This window comes from Mobula hypostoma, chromosome 4 (genome assembly GCF_963921235.1).
Source record: "Mobula hypostoma chromosome 4, sMobHyp1.1, whole genome shotgun sequence".
Taxonomy (NCBI): domain Eukaryota; kingdom Metazoa; phylum Chordata; class Chondrichthyes; order Myliobatiformes; family Myliobatidae; genus Mobula; species Mobula hypostoma.
The window spans coordinates 71,936,663-71,957,763 of NC_086100.1; the positions used below are offsets into that span (position 1 = coordinate 71,936,663).

Genomic DNA, 21,101 nt, shown 5'->3' on the forward strand with positions numbered 1-21,101 from the left:
TGTGTAAAGGCTGAGAAATTGGAACAGATCTAAGGCACTCCTCAGGCAGGAGTTATGTTTTATGACTAACCTCTCAAAGCACTATAAGTGCATACACCATAAGTGCTAATGGATTATATTAGCACTTGATTCATATTCATTGCATAAACATTGCAAAATGTTCTACTGCCTCACTCTTAGATAGAATGAACAAAAGACTTGACATTTGACATTTCCTTTCAAGAATTTATCCCAAAGCAATCTTTCTTTTTACACACAGCTATCTTGACAATCGGGTGGCGGTGTAGAGATATGTCTCTGCTAAAGGAAGTGTAAGGCACTCCTTCCCTCCGCTAGCCTGCTGGTCACCCTTGGGCAAGGCGTAGCACCTGCTTAGCCCCCTATCAGGGTCATGTGAGGCCATGGGAACAGATGATGGATGGTCATATGAGCAGCTGGTGCACATCATACGAGCTGGTTATGCGACCATCGACGCCAGGCAGACAATTTCTGAAGAACGTTGATATTGGCTGTAAAGACACCACCCTGAAGAAGGCAATGGCAAACCACTTCTGTAGAAAAAATTGGCCAAGAGCAATGGTGGTCAAAGACCATGATCACCCAAGTAATACAACACAACACATTATGATGATGATGGTGATCTTGACTATTCCTCTCATCAGGGTCATCAGGGCAAATCTCTTCATTGTCATCCAAGAGACAAGGAAATCTGAAGCCCAGAACAAGGCATTTTAGAACATTGTGTCTACACCAGCCTCTAGAGCAGCAAACAGTGTTACGGTCTGGTCTGTGGCCTCTGGACTCCGGGTCTTCCGGCTGTCCCTTGTTTCATTTGGGCTTAATCATAGGCACCTGATGCTCGTCTTGGGGCTGGGAATATAAGTGGCCCTGAGTTCAAGTGTGGTTGCTGGTTCATTTTGTCAGTGTCCAGTCCTTACCCCCGTTGGGTAAGCCAGACCGTCTTTGCCGTCACCCTGAGACTGGACTGTTTCCTTCCCTTCCCCTTCCTTCTGCAGCCTTGTACTACAACCCATGTCTGGAGCCTTGCCCTGCAACCCAGTCAAGTTCTACTGCCGGAGCAAGACCGGAGCCATGCTGTGTCCAGATAAGGAACTGTCTATTGTTGTTTTGAACTGTCTCTGTGTCCACGCCTTCGCTAGGTATGTCCGGCTGTTTGCTGCTACATAGTGTTGGGAACCGTCTTGTCGTGTTCTGCATTCTGTATATGAGGGCCGGCCCCACGTCCTGTTCCCAAGGAGGGGTCCCGGCTCTGTGTTCCATGTTCCTGTCTCTCAAAACCAACGCTCTGTGTTCCTACCCTTCCTACCTATGTTCATGACACTTCTCACGCTGTTAAACTTTTCGATGATTTCCCCTTCCTACCTATGTACGTGACACTTCTCACACTGTTAAACTTTTCGATGATTTTAAGTTCCCTGGCCCCCACCGCTTTATTTTCACCATGGATGTCCAGTCCCTATATACTTCCACCCCCCATCAGGAAGGTCTCAAAGCTCTACGCTTCTTTTTGGATTCCAGACGTAATCAGTTCTCCTCTACCACCACTCTGCGCCGACTAGCGGAATTAGTCCTTACTCCTAATAATTTCTCCTTTGGCTCCTCCCACTTCCTCCAAGCTAAATATGTAGCTATGGGCACCCGTATGGGTCCTAGCTATGCCTGCCTTTTTGTTGGTTTTGTGGAACAATCTATGTTCCTTGCCTATTCTGGTATCTGTCCCCCACTTTTCCTTCGCTACATCGACAGACTGCATTGGCACTGCTTCCTGCACGCATGCAGAGCTCGTTGACTTTATTAACTTTGCCTCCAACTTTCACCCTGCCCTCAAGTTTACCTGGTCCATTTCTGACACCTCCCTCCCCTTTCTAGATCTTTCTGTCTCTGTCTCTGGAGACAGCTTATCCACTGATGTCTACTATAAGCCTACTGACTCTAACAGCTATCTGGACTATTCCTCTTCTCACCCTGTCTCTTGCAAAAACGCCATCCCCTTCTCGCAATTCCTCCGTCTCCGCCGCATCTGCTCTCAGGATGAGGCTTTTCATTCTTGGACGAGGGAGATGTCCTCCTTTTTGAAAGAAAGGGGCTTCCCTTCCTCCACTATTAACTCTGCTCTTAAACGCATCTCCCCCATTTCACGTACATCTGCTCTCACTCCATCCTCCCGCCACCCCACTAGGAATAGGGTTCCCCTGGTCCTCACCTACCACCCCACCAGCCTCCGGGTCCAACATATTATTCTCCGTAACTTCTGCCACCTCCAACGGGATCCCACCACTAAACACATCTTTCCCTCCCCCCCCCTGCTTTCCACAGGGATCGCTCCCTACGCGACTCCCTTGTCCATTCGTCCCCCCCATCCCTCCCCACTGATCTCCCTCCTGGCACTTGTCTATGTAAGCGGAACAAGTGCTACACATGCCCTTACACTTCCTCCCTTACCACCATTCAGGACCCCAAACAGTCCTTCCAGGTGAGGCGACACTTCACCTGTGAGTCGGCTGGGGTGATGTACTGCGTCTGGTGCTCCCGATATTGGCGAGACCTGACGCAGACTGGGAGACCACTTTGCTGAACACCTACGCTCTGTCCGCCAGAGAAAGCAGGATCTCCCAGTGGCCACACATTTTAATTCCTCATCCCATTCCCACTCTGACATGTCTATCCACGGTCTCCTCTACTGTAAAGATGAAGCCACACTCAGGTTGGAGGAACAACACCTTATATTCTGTCTGGGTAGCCTCCAACCTGATGGCATGAACATCAACTTCTCTAACTTCCGCTAATGGCCCACATCCCCCTCGTACCCTATCTATTACTTATTTTTATACACACATTCTTTCTCTCACTCTCCTTTTTCTCCCTCTGTCCCTCTAAATATACCCCTTGCCCATCCTCTGGGTCCCCCCCCCCCCGCTGTCTTTCTTCCTGGACCTCCTGTCCCATGATCCTCTCGTATCCCTTTTGCCAATCACCTGTCCAGCTCCTGGCTCCATCCCTCCCCCTCCTGTCTTCTCCTATCATTTTGGATCTCCTCCTCCCCCTCCCACTTTCAAATCTCTTACTCACTCTTCCTTCAGTTAGTCCTGACGAAGGGTCTCGGCCTGAAACGTCAACTGCACCTCTTCCTAGTGATGCTGCCTGGCCTGCTGCATTCACTAGCAACTTTGATGTTTGTTGCTCTGTGTTCTGCGTTCCTGTTGTCCCAAGTCCAAGGTTCCAAGGTTCCTGTCATCCCAATCCAAGGCTCAGCTGTTCCTGAGTACCAAGTCAAGGCTTCGTGTTCTCATCCTGTTCTGGGGTTCCCTTGTTCTGTGCTGGAGTTCCCTTGTCTTGCCCAGGAGTCTCTCGTTCTGTCCTGTAGCCTCACCTAGTCCTGTCTCCCAAGACCACGCCATGTCTTCGCCTAGTTCTGGAGTCTGAGCCTGAGTCAAGACCCAGGTTCTGGGTCCTTGTCCAGTCTCTGGCTCAGAGTCTGAACCCAAGCCTCATCATGTCCTTGCTTCGAAGAACCCAAACCATGTCCAGTCCTGTAGCCATATCATGTCCTTGCCTAGTTCTGAGGTCCAAGCCCGAGTCAAGACTCAGGTTCTGAGTCTTTGTCCAGTCTCTGGCTCGGAGTCCAAGCCCAGGCTCCTAGTTCCCAGTTCCTTTTCCTGGTCCCACTTGCCTAGCCAATGTCCCAGCCCAAGTCTGTGTTCTTGTCCCAGCTCTCTAGTCAAGTCCTGTTCCTAGTACTTCAGTGTCTGTGACTTGCATTCAGGTCCTCTCAACGACACCCCCTTTATGACAAACAGTGCATCTGCCTCTGGTCTCCAAGTGACCAGTCTTTGAAACCTTTCAAGTTGCTACGTTGTGATGTGTCCCACTCATGTCACAGTAGCCTTGTGATGTCAGGGTTTGACTTCTACCCGAGTGGGCGCACCTCAGCATCTCCATATTTAGTAAAAGCCCTGTTCATTGGCTGTATTACAATCATGTGTTGAGAGTGAAATGTGCAACCGGTCTCCATGGTGACCATGAGAGTATTAACTCAGGAATGGTAGAGGTGGGATTGTTCATTTATCTTGCCCCCTTGTCCAATAAAGTGAAATATTACAGGGGGAAACATAAATTAATCTTGAAAATTACACTCGCTGCAGTCCCCTAGAAAACACAGTGATGTTACTGTTGAACTCCTGTGAAAACTACCCCTCTCCCTGCTGACTCCTATCATGTATTCTCACATTTCTGAGAGCATCCTTTGAACACTGTCCTACTCCTGCCATCTTGCCTTGAACACTCCCACTGTTCCACTAACCTTTCAAATGTCTCACCAGTCCAGGTGATCACTTGTAAACATAGTCATAGTAGTCATAGTCATACTTTATTGATCCCAAGGGAAATTGGTTTTCATTACAGTTGCACTTTACCTTTCCATCAGCACTGCTTTGAAGCAGTATCCCAGACTACAGCCGTCCATACCACAGCTATCCATGTACTTATCCAAACTTCTCTTAACTGTTACAATTGAGTCCACATCTATCATTTCCACTGGCAGCTCATTCCACACTCGCACCATCACCTGAGTGAAGAATTTCCCTCTCAGGTTCCTGTTAAATATTTGAACTTTCACCCTTAACCTATGACTTCGAACTCTAGTCTCACCCAACCTCAAGGGGAAAGATATAAATGTGTCTGTTGTCCTCATTAAGTTGGCAGATAGACATCTTTGTAATGGGCGATTGTACATTATAGAGCTATAGAGACCGGTAACTGGGCCACCTCATCCATGTTGACCAAGCTAAATCCATATCCTGTCATTTGGCCCACAAGTATTATTTCTTTTCTCTAGTGCTGCCTTGATGGACTGATGTGATGAAATGAAATACATAGAGAGCATGCAAAACAGATTTTCATGATACCTCAGTACAAGTGACAATAATAAACCAACTTAATTGTTGTTTTGGGGATTTAAGAAACTCATAGATAGGCAAATGGATGAATGAAAAATAGAGGGTTATGTAGCAGAGGGTAGGGTTTTATTGCTGTTAAAGTAGGTTACAAGGTCTGCACAACACTGTGGGCCAAAGGGCCTGTAGTGTGCTGTAATGTTCTATGTTATTTTACCAATTTAGACACCCTAAATCTTTCCTAACCATATACTTTTTTAAAAATGTGCTTTAAATATCTAATTCTACTTACCTCTACCACTTCATCTTGCAGCTGGTTCCACGTACCCAAAAACCTCTGTGAAAAACTTAACTCTCAAGTCCCCTTTAAATCTTTTCCTTCTCATTTTCAACTGATGCCAAGCAAAACACACAAAATGCTGGAGGAACTCACCAGGCCAGGCAGCATCTGTGGAAAAAAGTACAGTCAACATTTTGGGCCAAGACCGTTCAGCAGAACTGGAGAAAAAAAATGAGACGAGGAGTAGATTTAAAATGTGAGAGAGGGGAGAGAGAAGTTCGAGGTGATTGATGAAACTGAGAGGGGGAGGGATGAAGTAAATAGCTGGAAAGTTGATTGGTGAAAGAGATACAGGGATGAAGGGGTAGTCTGATAGGTGGAGATAGAAAACCAAGGAAGAAAGAAAAGGGGAAGGAGAACCAAAGGGAGATGTTGGGGAGGTAAGGAGAAACAAAGGGACATGGCCTGGTGAAGTGAGTGAGGCCATTACCAGAGGTTTGAAAAATCGATGATCATGCCATTAGGTTGGAGGCTACCCAAACGGAATATAAGGTGTTATTCCTGTAACCTAAGTGTGGCCTTATCCCAACAGTGCAGGAAGCCATGAATGGACATATCAGAATGGGAATGGGAAGTGGAATTAAAATGGGTGACCACTGGGAAAACCCTCTTATTCTGGCAGATGGAGCATAGATGCTCAGCGAAGCGGTCTCCCAATCTACATCGGGTCTCACCAATATACAGGAGGCCACACTGGGAGCACTGAAAACAGTATATGACCCCAACAGACTCACAGGTGAAGTGTCACCTCACCTGGAAGGACCGTTTGGGGCCCTGAATGGTAATGAGGGAGGAGGTGTAGGGGCAGGTGTAGCACTTCTTCCGCTTTCAAGGATAAGTGCCTGGAGATAGATCAGTGGGGAGGGATAAGTGGAGCAACACACATCAAAGTTGCTGGTGAACGCAGCAGGCCAGGCAGCATCTCTAGGAAGAGGCATAGTCAACGTTTCAGGACGAGACCCTTCCTGACGAAGGGTCTCGGCCTGAAACATCGACTGTACCTCTTCCTAGAGATGCTGCCTGGCCTGCTGCGTTTACCAGCAACTTTGATGTGTGTTGCTTGAATTTCCAGCATCTGCAGAATTCCTGTTGTTTGAGGGATAAATGGATGTGGGAGTCACGTAGGGAGCGATCCCTGCAAAAAGCAGAAAGTGGGGCGGAGGGAAAGATGTCCTTGGTTGTGGGACATATTGGAGCTTGCAGAATTTCCAGAGAATTATGTGCTGGATGCAGATGCTGTTAGGCTGGTAGGTAAGGACAAGAGGAACCCTATCTCTGGTAGGGTGGAGGGAGGATGAGTTAAGAGCAGATACGTGTGAAATGGAAGAGATACGGTTGAAGGCAGCATTGATGGTGGAGGAAGGGAAGCCCCTTTCTTTGAATGAAAAGACTCATCCTGAGAGCAGATGCAGCGATGGAGGAATTGAGAGAACTGGTTGGAATTTTTACAAGTACCATGGTTGGGAGAAGTATAGACCAGGTAGATGTGAGAGTCCGTGGGTTTATAATAGACATCAGTAGATAAGCTGTATCCAGGGACAGAGACAGTGAGATTGAGAAAGGGGAGGCAGGTATTGGAAATGGACAAGGTGCATTCGACGGCAGGGTGGAAGTTGGAGGCAAAGTGGATGAAGTCGACGAGTTCAGTACAGGTGCAGGAAGCAGCACCAACACAGTTGTCTATGTATGTAGGAAATGTAGGGTGCAGCCACCAGAGTAGGCTTGGAACATAGACTTTTCCACATAGCCGACAAAAAGGCAGGCATAGCTTGGAACCATGCAAGTGCCCATGGCTACAGCTTTTGTTTGAAGGAAGTGGCAGGAGCCAAAGGAGAAATTATTCAGGGAAGGACAAGTTCCGCTAGACAGAGGAGAGTACTGGTGGAGAGGAACTGGTTGAGTATGGTGTCCAGAAAGAAATGGAGAGCTTTGAGGCCTTCCCGATGGGGGTGGAGGTGCAGAGGGTGTGGACATCCATAATAAAAATATGATGGGACCAGGGTACAAAACATAGGTATAAAATTAGTGGACAGGGCTCCAGGCACACAGTATTGTGCACACAAAAGACTCTGCAAATGCTGGGGTCAAAGCAACACTCACAACACGCTGGAGGAACTCAGCAGGTTGGGCAGCATCCGTGAAACTGATCAGTCAACGTTCCAGGCCAGAACCCTTCGTCAGGACTGAAGAGGGAAGGGGCAGAGGCCCAATAAAGAAAATGGGGGGAGGGTGGGAAGGAGAAGGCGGGTAGGTGCTGATGGTGATTGTGGAGGAGATGATGTCCCAATCCATACTGACTGGGAGTGAGGTAATCGAGCATCCAGTGGTACAGGGAGGTATCGAGGCCTAGGTCGAGGAGCTATTTTCGAGGGGATGATAGTGTTGAATGTTGAGTTGTAGTCAATAAAGAACATTTTAAACCACATATGTTTAAACTCAGACAAAAATTTTGAAACACATTTAAAACTTACAGAGGATATCTATTTTATAGAAGTCTTCCAAATTACAAACAACTTCTAAACCACAAAAGTATTTCTAAACCACAAAAGTTTTTCCAAACCACAGATATAACTCATAAGCTAAAAAGTCATCCCAACAAGTTGCAGGTGAACAAGTCATCCACCACCAAAATCAAAGGCAGAGGGATGTATTCTAGTTCTCCCCATCTTTCTGGTCATTCTTCTTGATGTCCCTGGACCAGTTATAATAAGCCTGACTGTTCTCTTACATTTACAGTGATTTTTTTCTGCCACTTTGGTGACTTCACACACACATGTTATTCTTTTGGATATTTTTCATACAGGTGATCTAAAAGCTTTTGGGACGGAGATTCCCAGACATCCACAATTAATGCTGTGAAGCTGACTCTTTCAGTAAACAAACTTCCCAACTATCAACCAATCAGTTATTTGATGTGCTAAGTGATAGTATCAATCTGGTCTGCAAGCTTTCTTGAACTAAACGACTAAATGACTAGTTTCGTCTTGTTTGATACAAACCAAATAACATAACCCCATTGTCTTACACTGCACTTACTTTTGAACAGTAAGCCGAGGTGCTGTGGACAAATATCTTGTGCCCTATAGACAGTGCCTGATTGAAAATTGACCTCTTAAATTTCAAACTGATCACTGCTTGCCTTTTATATTAAGAAACAATGACTGGCTCCTGTTTACAACAAGATGCTAAACAAAGAATATTGGTTGGAAGTTTAACTTAATCAAAAACAACCCTTAGATCTCTAGAAGTATCACCTGCTGTGTTTAGAAAGATGAGCTTGGCGAAAAAGGAAGACCCCCTGGCCCTAGACGGTGAATATCCATCATAAAGCATCCTTCAGTTTTTTTCTAGAAAGAGTTACAATATAAATGCCAGCAGATCCCTATTTTGATGCTCAGATAAGATCAAAATCTGAAATATAGTTTCTGAATTCTGGATGCCGCACTTTAGAGGGGGATAGAGAGTTAAAGGAGGATCCAGAAGAAACTGGGGTTGTTCTCTTTGGAATAGAAGAGGTTGCATGGGGATGTTATTCATCCATCAAAGTACAATCTGTAAATTGCATTGTATTTCCCATCTAGTTCACTTCAGCAGTTTTTACCAAATCTATGATCTCCACTTCCAAAAAAATCCAAGAACAGATGCTGAGAATATCACCACCTGAAGAAAACCTTCCAATTCACATACTAGTCTGATATGAAAATATGTCACTAATTTTTCCTAACTAATGAGTGTAAATCCTCATTCAAACCAGAAATATGTTCTTTTGCAGGAGGATTATGGCAGTTCAAAGTAGCAGTTCAAACAGACCTTCTTATGTGATATTGGGGAGAGCCAATAAATACTGATTTTGCAACATCCTTAAAAAAAACAAATTAAAATACACTCTACAATCCGCTACAATTTGTCCATCACCACAATAGGTCTACAGTGAATGCAATCTCACTGGCTCTCTACACTGCCTTGAACAACCCAGACAATAGCAATACCCATATCAGGTGTTTGTCATTGTTTACAGCTCAGCATTCAACACAATCTTATCCTCAGTACTGATCAATCAACTCTAAACCCTTGGGTTCTGTACCATTCTCTGCAACTGGATCCTTGACTTCACATCGGGAGACCACAATCGGTGCAGATTGAAAATAACATCTCCTCCTCGCTGACAAGCAACACCAGTGTACTTCCAGAATGTGTGCTCAGTCTATTGCTCTACTGGCTCTACACCCATGACTGTATGTCTAGGCACAGCTCAAACACCATTGGTAAATTTGCTGATGACACAACTATTGTGGGCAGAATTATAGATGATGACGAGGAGTTGTGTGGAATAGATCAGTTGGTTGAGTGGAGTCGCAACAACAACCTTGCACTCAACATTAGTAAGACCAAGGAATTGATTGAGGACTCAAGAGGGGTAAGTCGAGAGAATAGACACCAGTCCTCATCAAAGGATCAGCCATGGAAAGGATGAGCAGTTTCAAGTTGCTGGTTGTTAACATCTCTGAAGATCTATCCTGGCCCAATATATTGATGCAATTAAAAAGAAGGCACAACAGCACGGTTATGCTTCATTAGGGCTTTGAGGAGATTTGGTATGTCACCAAAGACTCTAATAAATTTCTGGAGATTTACCGCAAAGAGTATTCTAACTGGTTGCATCACCGTCTAGAATGGGAGGGCCACTGCACAGGACTGGAAAAAGTTGCAGAAAGATTTGAACTCAGCCAGCTCCATCATGGGCACTAACCTTCCCAGTACTGAGGACATCTTCAAAAGGCCTTCCTCAAAAAGGTGGCAGCCATCACTGAGGACCTCCATCAGCCAGGACATGCCCTCTTCTCACTGCTACCATCAAGGAGGATCTACAGGAGAAGGAAGACATGTACTCGGTGTTTTAGGAACAGATTCTTCCCCTCCTTCATCAGAATTCTGAATGAGCAATGAACCCGTGTACGACACACTAAATGAATTTTCACTTTCTTTTTGCTCTATTTATTTAATTCAGCGGTCCCCAACCACCAGGCCGTGGACCGGAACCGGGCAGCAAAGCATGTGCTACCCGACCATGAGGAAACGATATGATTTGGCGATATGAGTCAGCTGCACCTTTCCTCATTCCCTGTCACGCCCACTGTTGAGCTTGAACGCACGCGAGGTCATTACACACGCGTCATCCATGTCAGCGCAGGAAGGAGATCAACCTCTTGAGCTTGCAAATGACAGCAGGCTGAAAAGAATGTTTGACATAACATCTCTGCCGGCATTCTGGATCAAAGTCAAGGTTGAATATCCTGAGGTAGCCACGAAAGCACTGAAAACGTTGCTTCCATTTCCAACATATCGCTGCAATGAATGCAACGAAAACTAAATTGCGGAATAGACTGGACATAAGGAAGCCCCTTCGAGTATCGCTGTCTCCCATCACCCCCCGATAGGACCGTGTTGTTGCAGGGAAACAAGCCCAAGGCTCCCACTGATTCAGCAATATTGGTGTGTTGCAATGATTTTATATGTTCATACGGGGAAAATATGTGCTGTGTGTTTAATATCCAAACTTTACTTAAAATGTTATGATGCTATTGACTTATAAGTGACTTATATAACTATGCAACAATTACAGCACGGAAACAGGCCATTTTGGCCCTTCTAGTCAGTGCCGAACGCTACTCTCACCTAGTCCCACCAATCTGCACTCAGCCCATAAACCTCCATTTCTTTCCTGTCCATATACCTATCCAATTTTTCTTTAAATGATAATATCGAACCTGCCTCTGCCACTTCTACTGGAAGTTCGTACAACACTTACTTCAAGCTCCCCTGTCCTCCCCTGATAAGTGACTTATCACTATATTCATGCAAAGAAAATATGCGCTGTGTGTTTAATATTAAATTCATCAGATAAACCCTTTAAGAAACAAAATTGAGTGTATTAGCCACTTACCACCTATATTCCGGTCATGCTTAACACCACCGCCCCCCCCGAAAATAATTGCCAAAAACGATTTGTAGAAAAAATCGGCACGTACACGCGTGCGCACTGGTGCCCGTGCAAGGCTTCATGGTCATTGTAGTCTTTCTCAGGGTAAACACAACGTTAATGACTGCTACTCTTGTCCGTTGGCAACCCTGCCCCACCACTTCCCCCCTGGTCGGCTGGTCCGCAAGAAAATTGTCAATATTAAACCGGTCCACAGTGCAAAAAAGGTTGGGGACCCCTGATTTAATTTAATTACACATGTGTATATCTGTACTGCTGCCACAAAACAGCAAATATCATGATGTATGCCCGTGATATTAAAACTAATTCTGATTCTGATACTGAGTTTGACTGCCTTTAGGCAAAACTTGTTAATAAATATACAATCTTTGAAAACGAGAGGAAAATATTTGTGATTCATTCCACTCAGCAGAAACAGGACGGACATGGGGACAGATGAAATGTAATAGATTTGCAACCAGCACAGATTGCTCATACTATTAATCATAGCAAGATGGGTTCTGCAGATAACTGCATGAAGTAGGCTGAAGTTTCATTACAGAAACAAGTTCCCCAATGCCTGAATGGACACCAGACTGCATTTCAGTTCGTGAGAAATTGTTTTGGCTTTCCAGCCAACAAAGACTCGTTTAGGTAAATTGCAAGCAGCACGAAGATGTCCATTAAGAAAATGAACAAATGAAAACTGAACCCTCCTCTCAGGCATACTTAGACCCTTTAGCCCATAATGTACCTATTTGTTAGTGAGAATCCAAGAACAATCAGTTGACAATTTCTACCATTCTCAACCCACATGTCTTGATTTTCTCTAGTTCTTCTAGAACTTCAACAGTCTGAGGTACTCAACTGCTTCAGGCAAGCTGTAATTATACTGGTGACCAAGAAAAACATGGTAACCTGCTCCGATGACTATCGTCCAGTAGCACGTACAGTGCATCGACTGTGATGAAGTGCTTTGAGAGTTTGATGATGAAGCTACTGTACTGCCTGAGAAATGACTTCATTCCACTCCAATTTGCCTACCAGCACAACAGGACCACAACAAATGCCATTTCATTAGCTCTTCACTCAACACAGGAACATCTGGACAGCAAAGATGCATATATCAGGATGCTCTTCATCGATTACAGCTCAGCATTCAATACCATCAACCCCTCAAAACTGATCAATAAGCTTTAAGACCTTGGCCTCAACACCCAGTTGTGCAATTATACCCTTGATTTCATCACTCAGTCATGAGTCAGTTTCGATTGGCAACAACATCTCCTCCACGATCTCCATCTGCACAGGTGCACCACAAGGCTGTGTGCTGAGCCTCCAGCTCTGCTGGCTTTATGGATGTAACTGTGAGGCTAAACACAGTTCGAATGCCATATTTAAGTTTGCTGACAACACAACTGTTGTCAGCAACATTAAAGTATTCAGTGTTATCATTTCAGAAATTGTGCCCTGGGACCAGCACAATGGTGTAATTATGAGAAAAGCATGGCAGCACTTCTACTTTTTCAGAAGTTTGCAAAGATTCAGCATGACATCAAAAACGTTGACCAACTTCTATAGATGTGTGACAGAAAGTATATTAACTGGCTAATCACAGCCTGTTACGGGAGAAAAGTGGATACGGACAAACCCATCCAAATAAAGCCTTCCTCACCATTAAGCACATCTACATGGAGTGCTGTTGCAGGAAAGCAACAGCCATCAAGGACTACTGTTGTAGGAGGATACTGGCAGGGATGACAGCAGAGCAAAGATGGATGAATTTCTGGGAATACTTCACAAGGAGCAGGATAGATATGTCCCACTCAGGAAGAAGTTATCAAATGGCAGGAGTAGGCAACTGTGGCTGACAAAGAAAGTTACTTCGACCTTGTGAGCAGAGACGGCCTGTTCAAAATCCTCGCCAGGACTGGTTGTCCCCCAAGGCTCCTCAGGATAGTTCAGTCATTCCACACAGACATGAAGGGCGTCGTTCAGTTCAACGGCTCTTCCTCGGAGGACTTCAACATCCGCAGCGGTGTGAAGCAGGACTGTGTACTTGCCCCCACCCTGTTTGGCATCTTCTTTGCAGTCATGCTGAAGCACGCCTTTGGAACATCAACTGATGGTGTCTACCTCCACACCAGATCGGATGGGAGGCTGTTCAGTCTGTCCCGGCTGAGGGCAAAAACCAAGGTTCGTGAAGTACTCATCAGGGACATGTTGTTTGCAGACAATGCCACATTGGCAACACACTCTGAAGAGCAAATGCAACACCTCATGGACAGCTTCTCAAGAGCCTGCCAGGACTTCAGCTTGACCATCAGCCTGAAGGAAACCAATGTGTTGGGCCAAGGCATTGAGCACGCTCCTGCCATTACCATCAACAACTACGAGCTGGAGGTAGTTCACGAGTTTACATACCTTGGCTCCACCATCACGGACAGCCTCTCCCTAGACCTCAAGATCAACAGACGGATCGGACGAGCAGCCTCAACATTCGCCAGGCTGACACAGAGAGTCTGGGAGAACAGAAAGCTGACGACGCACACCAAAGTTGCAGTCTACAGGGCCTGCGTCCTCAGCACACTGCTTTACGGCAGCGAGACCTGGAGCCTCTACTACAGACAAGAGCAGCGTCTCAACGCCTTCCAACTTCACAGCCTGAGACACATTGTGGACATCACGTAAACTGACCGAGTCACCAACAATGAGGTCCTGGCCCGCGCCCAGATACCCAGCCTCTTCACCCTCTCCAACAACGCTGTCTCCGCTTGCTGGGCCACGTACACTGCATGTCAGATGGGAGGATCCAGAAAGACCTTCTGTACGGGGAACTGGCCTCCGGCAAGAGAGCACAAGGGCGGCCCCATCTTCACTTCAAAGACGTTTGCAAGAGAGACATGAAGTCACTGAAAATGAACGTCGAGAGGTGGGAGGACATCGCAAGGGATCGCTGTCACTAAAGGCTGGAACTATGCAGAGGTCTAAAAAGAGGAGAAGAGAAGCTGAGGCTTGCTGCTGAAGAAAAGTGCACTCGTTGGAAAACAGCACCAAGACAACACCGGAGGAAAGCGCCTTCAAGTGCAGTCGCTGCAGCCGAGACTGTCACTCCCATGTGGGCCTCTACAGCCACAACAGACGCTGCTCTAACACAGACTGAAGCTGGACTTTCCAGGCACAGATCCATGGTCTCATGAGACTAACGGATGCCACCACCACAAATCGTTCATCATACACAGAGTCATACAGCACAGAAACAGGCCCTTTGACCCAATCTACCCATGCTGACCAAGATGTCCATTCAAGCTAAACCGAGTTGCAAGTATTTGGCAAATATCTTTCTAAACCTTTCTATGTACTTGTCCCACCATCTTTTCACAGCTGTTATTGTAGATGACTCAATCAGTTGAAGGAACGTTTAAGGAAACAGGTTGTAAAGAATGACAGGTACTTGTACAGAAATAATGCTAAAGAAGGAAACAGGAAATTGAAAATGAAAAGTACAGATCGAATTACAGGTAAACCGCGGCACATTTTAAAAACAAATCGATTATCAGTATCACAACAGATCAATTTTACCTTCAGAAGATTATGCTCCTGATCCATTTTGCTATTCAGCTTGTTCACCAGACTGTGAAAACATTCTTCTATATTTCTCTGTTCGTAAACTTCACAAAATGGTTTTAAAAACGTGTTAAAGTAAGCATACAAGTTCAAATAATACAGTTGCTTATATGAGCATCGATTTCCCAGTTAATGTTCTGTGATTATGAATTTTATAATATAATTTGTAGATGTATGAATTTGAAGTAAAAAATGGAAAATAATAGAGGCATTCAGCAGGTCAAACAGCCTCCCTGGAGAGAGAAAAGTACAGCCAATATTTCAGGTTGACAACCTTCCTTCAGATTTTGATGAAAAATCATCAACTTGAAATATTTGCTATGTATTTGCAGAAATCCCTTCAGTATATCAAATCTGCACCGACCACCCATTTACACAAATCCCATTTTATTTTATTTATTTGTTCAGTGACTCCCTCATCGAGTGTCTGGACAACAATTATTCCATTACGTATCACTGGTAAATTTCTGGTTTATGGGCATCCTGGCCAGACTCCTTGTGCACATCCTCCCTTCATCCCTTCCACCACTTTCTGCCTGGTCTTGCTGAAACCCAGCAGGAAACTTCTGGGACTAATTGTAATTCTGTCCCTCAGACTAAGGATGATATACTGACCTCACCTTTTGCTTAATACCCAAATCTGCCAGCTAACAGTTGCAAATCTTGATAATTACCATAAGAAATTCTGCAGTTTAAATTTTTAAATAAATATTGCAATGGGATTTGAACTCAGCTCTCTGGATTGCGAGACCAGGTCTCCGGTAACTTAACCTCTGTGCCATCCTATTGCTGTATTTCAATCCTGATGAATAACAGGAACTCCAAGCAAACTTACACATGTACTTGTTGAACATATGGAGTTTGAAACCATTTTTAGTTCATCGAAATGCCTTTCTTTTGTGAGTCACAAAACTGACCCCAACTATGAAAGATTTCATTCATAAATATATCAAGCAGCAGAATGGTATGGATTTCAGAAACTTTGTTTAAATCAGTAAACTGGCATACTGCTAACTGACGAAAGCATGGATGTGACTATTGCTTACCATTCAAATTCAATTGGGAGGTCAACTGTTCTGTGCTCAAGGACCATTCATTCTCATCTGATAATCGTTCAAACGGACATCGCAACTCGCAAATTAATGAATCTTCTTCTTTGCAGCTGCAAATAATCTGAAACTGTTAAATTTTACATTGCTTAAAACCTCTGAGAGGGTCAGCAACTTTAAACTCCGCAGTGCTATCATTTCCGAGGACACCTGTCCTGGGCCCAGCATTTCAGTGCAATTATGAAGAAAGCACGGCAGCACCTCTAAGAAGATTGAGGATGACATCTAAAACTCCAGCCAACCTCTGTAGCTGTGTAGTGGCAAGCTTATTGACTGGCTGCATCATGGTCTGGTATGGAAACACCAATGCCATTGCACTGAGAATCCGATAACAGAGTAGTGGATACAGCCCAGTCTATCACAGGTAAAGCCCTCCTTGCCAGTGAGCACATCTACATGGAGTTCTGTCGCAGGGAACCTGCATCCATCATCAGGAACCCCCACCACCCAGGACATGCTCTCTGCTCCTGTCGCCATCAGGAAGATACAGGAACGCAAGGACTCACACAGCCATGTTCAGGAACAGTTATTACCCTTCAACCATCAGCGCTTGAACCAGAGGATAACTTCACTCAACTTCACTTGCCCATCACTGAACTGTTCCCACAACCTCTTGAATCACTCTCAAGGACTCCATATTTATCAGATTTTTTTCCTGATTTTGTATTTTTCTTTTGTATTTACAAGGTTGGTGCCTTTTGCACATTGGTTGTCTGCCTCGTTGGGTGCAGTCTTTAATTGAAAGTATGATGGTTACTGAATTTATTGAGTATACCTGTAAGAAAATGGATCAGAGTTGTATATGGTGACAAGCATATATATTGGTCATAAATTTACTTTGACCCACATTATGTGTTACCCATTTGATAAAAATAACCAATTATTTTAATATGATTTTCCCTTTACAAATTCACAGTGTTGATTTTCCCAGTCTTCCGAAAAATCATTGAACTCAGAACTTTTTCCCCAATGATGTGCCCAACACAAATATCAATTTGATATACATTTTAATTTTGAAATGTCCCTGTACCTGCAGAATAGATGTTACTTTCCTGACCCTCCTGTTATTTTTAGAATTGAGTTAATCAATCATGACTGAATAATCAATAAGCAATAGTAACTACTTCTGCTGTAAACCATGAACTCCCATTTGTCCACCAATAGGACCACCCTGAGATGCTGATTATTTCCAACATGTTCTGTCCTTGTCTTAAGTCTTGAATAAAGTACTGAACTTCCAAACATCATCATTGCATTCCTTCCTCTGGTAATCCCTTACCTGCGGTTATATGGGTTGCATTCCCCATTCCAAATAAATGCTCATCACCAATTTTTAAGTTCTAAAACTTTTATCAATCTGGATATATATTTTCCCCAAAACACAGTGTCCTCCAGTGTAGAAATGGCATCTTTGGCCTAACTGGTCTGTGTTGACCAAGATTCACATCTAAGCTAGTTCCATTTGCCTTTGTTCGGCTAATATCCCTCTATTCACCAGATTGATTCCTGGGATGGCAGGACTTTCATATGAAGAAAGACTGGATGAACTGGGCTTGTACTCGTTGGAATTTAGAAGATTGAGGGGGGATCTGATTGAAACGTATAAGATCCTAAAGGGATTGGACAGGCTAGATGCTGGAAGATTGTTCCCGATGTTAGGGAAGTCCAGAACGAGGGGTCACAGTTTGAGGATAGAGGGGAAGCCATTTAGGACCGAGATTAGGAAAAACTTCTTCACAGAGTGGTGAATCTGTGGAATTCTCTGCCACAGGAAACAGTTGAGTCATTATGCAATTCTCAATCCTACTGGCAATGCATTCTCTAACTTCCTGGGTCATGAACCATGTTTGAAGTAATGTGTTCAGATAACTTGTGGCTCCCTGATTTTTCAATCCAACAAAATGTTTACCTGTAATAAAACAAGGAAGTAAATGGAAAAGTTGTTTAATATTCAAATAACATCAATTCAGTTTCAGGTGGTTCCTTATAACAATCCTCACAATGTAAGAAAGTATAACAAAAAGCTTTATGATAAACAGGGAAATTTCAAAACAGCACACACAGAATGCTGGAGGAACTCAGCAGGACAGGCAGCATCAATGGAAGAGTTCTGCTGAAGGGTCTCGGACCGAAATCATTGTTCAGATTTCCAACATCTGCAGATTTCTCTTGCTTGTGAAAGGACAAAGTATAATTGGGTAAAAGAAGATGATATATATTTGTATTTTAGATTGCTTGAGATAAAGCCCAGAGTGGGCCCTGCCGACCCTTCGAACTGCACAGCCCAGCAACCCCCAGATTACACCTAACACAATCAGTTGACAATTTACCATCACCAATTAACTTATCAACTGGTGTGTGAGAGTATTGGAGATGTTCCACTAGCAAATGAACCAGACCCGAAAAGAAGAGATATTAAACGCTAATTTGGAAACAGAAATATGCCACAATTTTTGAGAATTATTCAGAGAATGTCAAGACCCAAGAGTGCAAAGGTTGAATAAATGACTACCAGGTTAAAACAATGAAATGAGCAGTTCGAAGTTCAGTGCTACAGTAATACAGAAACTCTTGAACAGCATGGAAGACTAGAGCAGAGGGAAATCATTTGAGAACTTTCAAAATGACGCCCTACACCTACAATATGAATGTGGTGTAACTACTGATTGCGTTCTTCTAACTTCTTCATCCACCATCCTTGAGTTGTGCCGAGCCATTCTACTTCGAATTGACTTCTCATCCTCGCCCGTCGCCCCCACACCTTCCCCCTCCCCCCAACTCCGCACGGGGCCGCTGCTTTCATCACCTTACCTAGTTTGCTGCCCATCATTTTCTTGCGGTCTGTAAAACATTACCAATAAAATTAAGTTATAATGTCGCTATAAACAACAGAGAGCGAGCGCGCGCGAGAGAGAGAGAACTGTTCTGCAACGCATTATGCTTAAATTCAACCAGAGAATTCATCTTATCAGGAGCTCAACCCCAATTTTTTTCTTTACAGTAACACATTTGATTAAAGGTGATTTACGCTTCATACTTTGATAGCCGAGAGACTTTAGGAACCAGTACAAAGAGAGTGTGACAGGTATCCAACTGTAAACCCAACGCTGGAGTCACTACGAAGTTCTGCAACTAGTTACGAAGGACATAATCACGAATTACTTGTTGAAAGTTGCAACATTTATTCGGGTTATTGGCGTCTAATATACTTTTCTACAAAGAATGCCTTTTGCCACTTGTTAGCATTTTTAATATATATAAAACTTACTATTTCACATTCTCTGAACCATGGGGCGGTCTCTGCAGACCGGAAAAAAATAAGGAAGTCATAGGTTTAGTAATAAGGAGTAACAGGTTTAGTATACTATGGCGCCCACTTGTGCTCGTTACAAGCATGTTGTAGAGAGAAATATTGCTTTATAGGCAGTTGTTGCCGGATCTTTCAGGTGGGATTTAAAACCAATTTATTTTGATTTGGATTTCAGGAGGGGGGACCCCATCGATTATGTCCTGGTCCCAGTAGTATTGGCCATCCAATTCCGTGTGTGAGAGCGGAGGACGACTTTAATCCACCCCACTCGCCTTTGAATGCATCTATTTACACAAATTTTATGCGGTTACGCAAGTCTTTTTATTCCTGGGCCACTTGCAAATGCTGGCAGCCGAGTTATAACGAGAAGGAAGTGAAGCCATTCGGACAGGAAACTAATTGGCCGATAGGACATTGCTGACAACCGGCAGGGGTGAGACACCCTCCCCAGAGAGCTGAGAACTGTTGGCAGACCACAAATGACGCATGTACAGTCAGGCGACCAAGGTTGATTATGCACATAAACACCGGGGGGGCTGACGTCCTGGGCCAATTCGGACAACTCATGAAGTTTGTTCAGAAGTTTGCAGATCCTCAGTAAATTTCACTCTCGATCAAATCAGGAGAGTACCAGACATGGAATGGGATTTTGAGAAATTCCAGCTGAATGGTGGAGTCAGGAGCAAAGTTTCCCACCCTATGAATCTGAGGTGGTGCTGAAAATAAAGGGTGATACCACAACATTAGCTGGAAACAAGCCTTTTTTGTGCTATAAGTTGTATTTGTTCTTCTGGGTGGTACAACTCACTGGCTCAGAAGGTGCTGTGAGGTAACTTAATGAGAAGCCCAGATAAATGAGATTTCTTAGAATCATATCACTCAGTTACAGGCCTCTTGCTCATGTCATCCATGTTGATCGCGATGCCTATCCATGTTAATTCTATTTGTCCACGTCAGGTCTGTATTCCTCAATGTCTGTTCTGTCCAAGCAACTTGTCCAAATCATTTTTTTAAGCTTTGTAATTGTATCTGCCTCTGTTGCTCCTTCCAGAATCAGAATCAGGTTTATTTTCACTGACATATGTTATGGCATTTCTTGTTTTGTTACAGCAGTATAGTGCAAGATGTGAACAATCGCCATGGTCACAATAACTGAAGAGATCCCGCACGGTGAGTACAGGAAGTTAGAGAAGGGGCTAAGAGCAGGACCTCCAAAGTAGTCATCTCTGGATTCCTGCCGATGCCACGTGTTAGTCAGGGCAGGAATAGGCTGGATAGTGTGAAATGTGTGTATTTTAATGCTAGGTGTATTATAGGTAAAGGGGATGAACTTTTAGCATGGATCAGTATGTAGAACTGTAGTGTTCTGACCCTTCCAGGGACTTGGTCGAGAGAGGGACAGGAATGGGTGCTTAATATCCCAGGGTTTCAATGTTTTAGGAAAGATAGAGAGGGGGAGTTGCACGACTAATCAGGAACAGTATCATAGCTGAACTCAGAGGGGACATGAAGAAGGACGCGTCCATTGATTGGAAATGTGTAGAATTTTAAAAAAAAAAGGAGACACTCTGATGGGATTGTACTGCAGACTCACAATAGTCACTGGGATATTGAGGAACAGATATGCAGGCAGGTTTATATACAGGAAGGATGTCAAGCCTTTGGAGAGAGTGCAGAAGAGGTTTACCAGGATGTTGCCTGGATTAGAGGGCATGTGCTATCACAAGAGGTTGGACAAACTTGGGTTGTTTCCTCTGCAATGGCAAAGGATAAACTGCGATCTGATAGAGATTTACCAGATTGAGAGAGGCATGGATGGAGT

General features: G+C 44.3%; 1 long non-coding RNA gene across 1 annotated transcript; it reads right to left on the reverse strand.

Moving 5' to 3' along the window:
• Positions 1-482: 482 nt before the first annotated feature.
• On the reverse strand, positions 483-19,251 carry LOC134345387 (uncharacterized). Its single transcript, XR_010017675.1, has 7 exons — positions 19,238-19,251; positions 18,781-18,810; positions 15,907-17,878; positions 14,816-14,904; positions 10,004-10,118; positions 5,206-5,361; positions 483-551 (listed from the first exon to the last, which is right to left on the reverse strand). It is a non-coding gene; the product is annotated as an uncharacterized LOC134345387 (long non-coding RNA).
• Between the last annotated feature and the right edge of the window lie 1,850 nt (positions 19,252-21,101).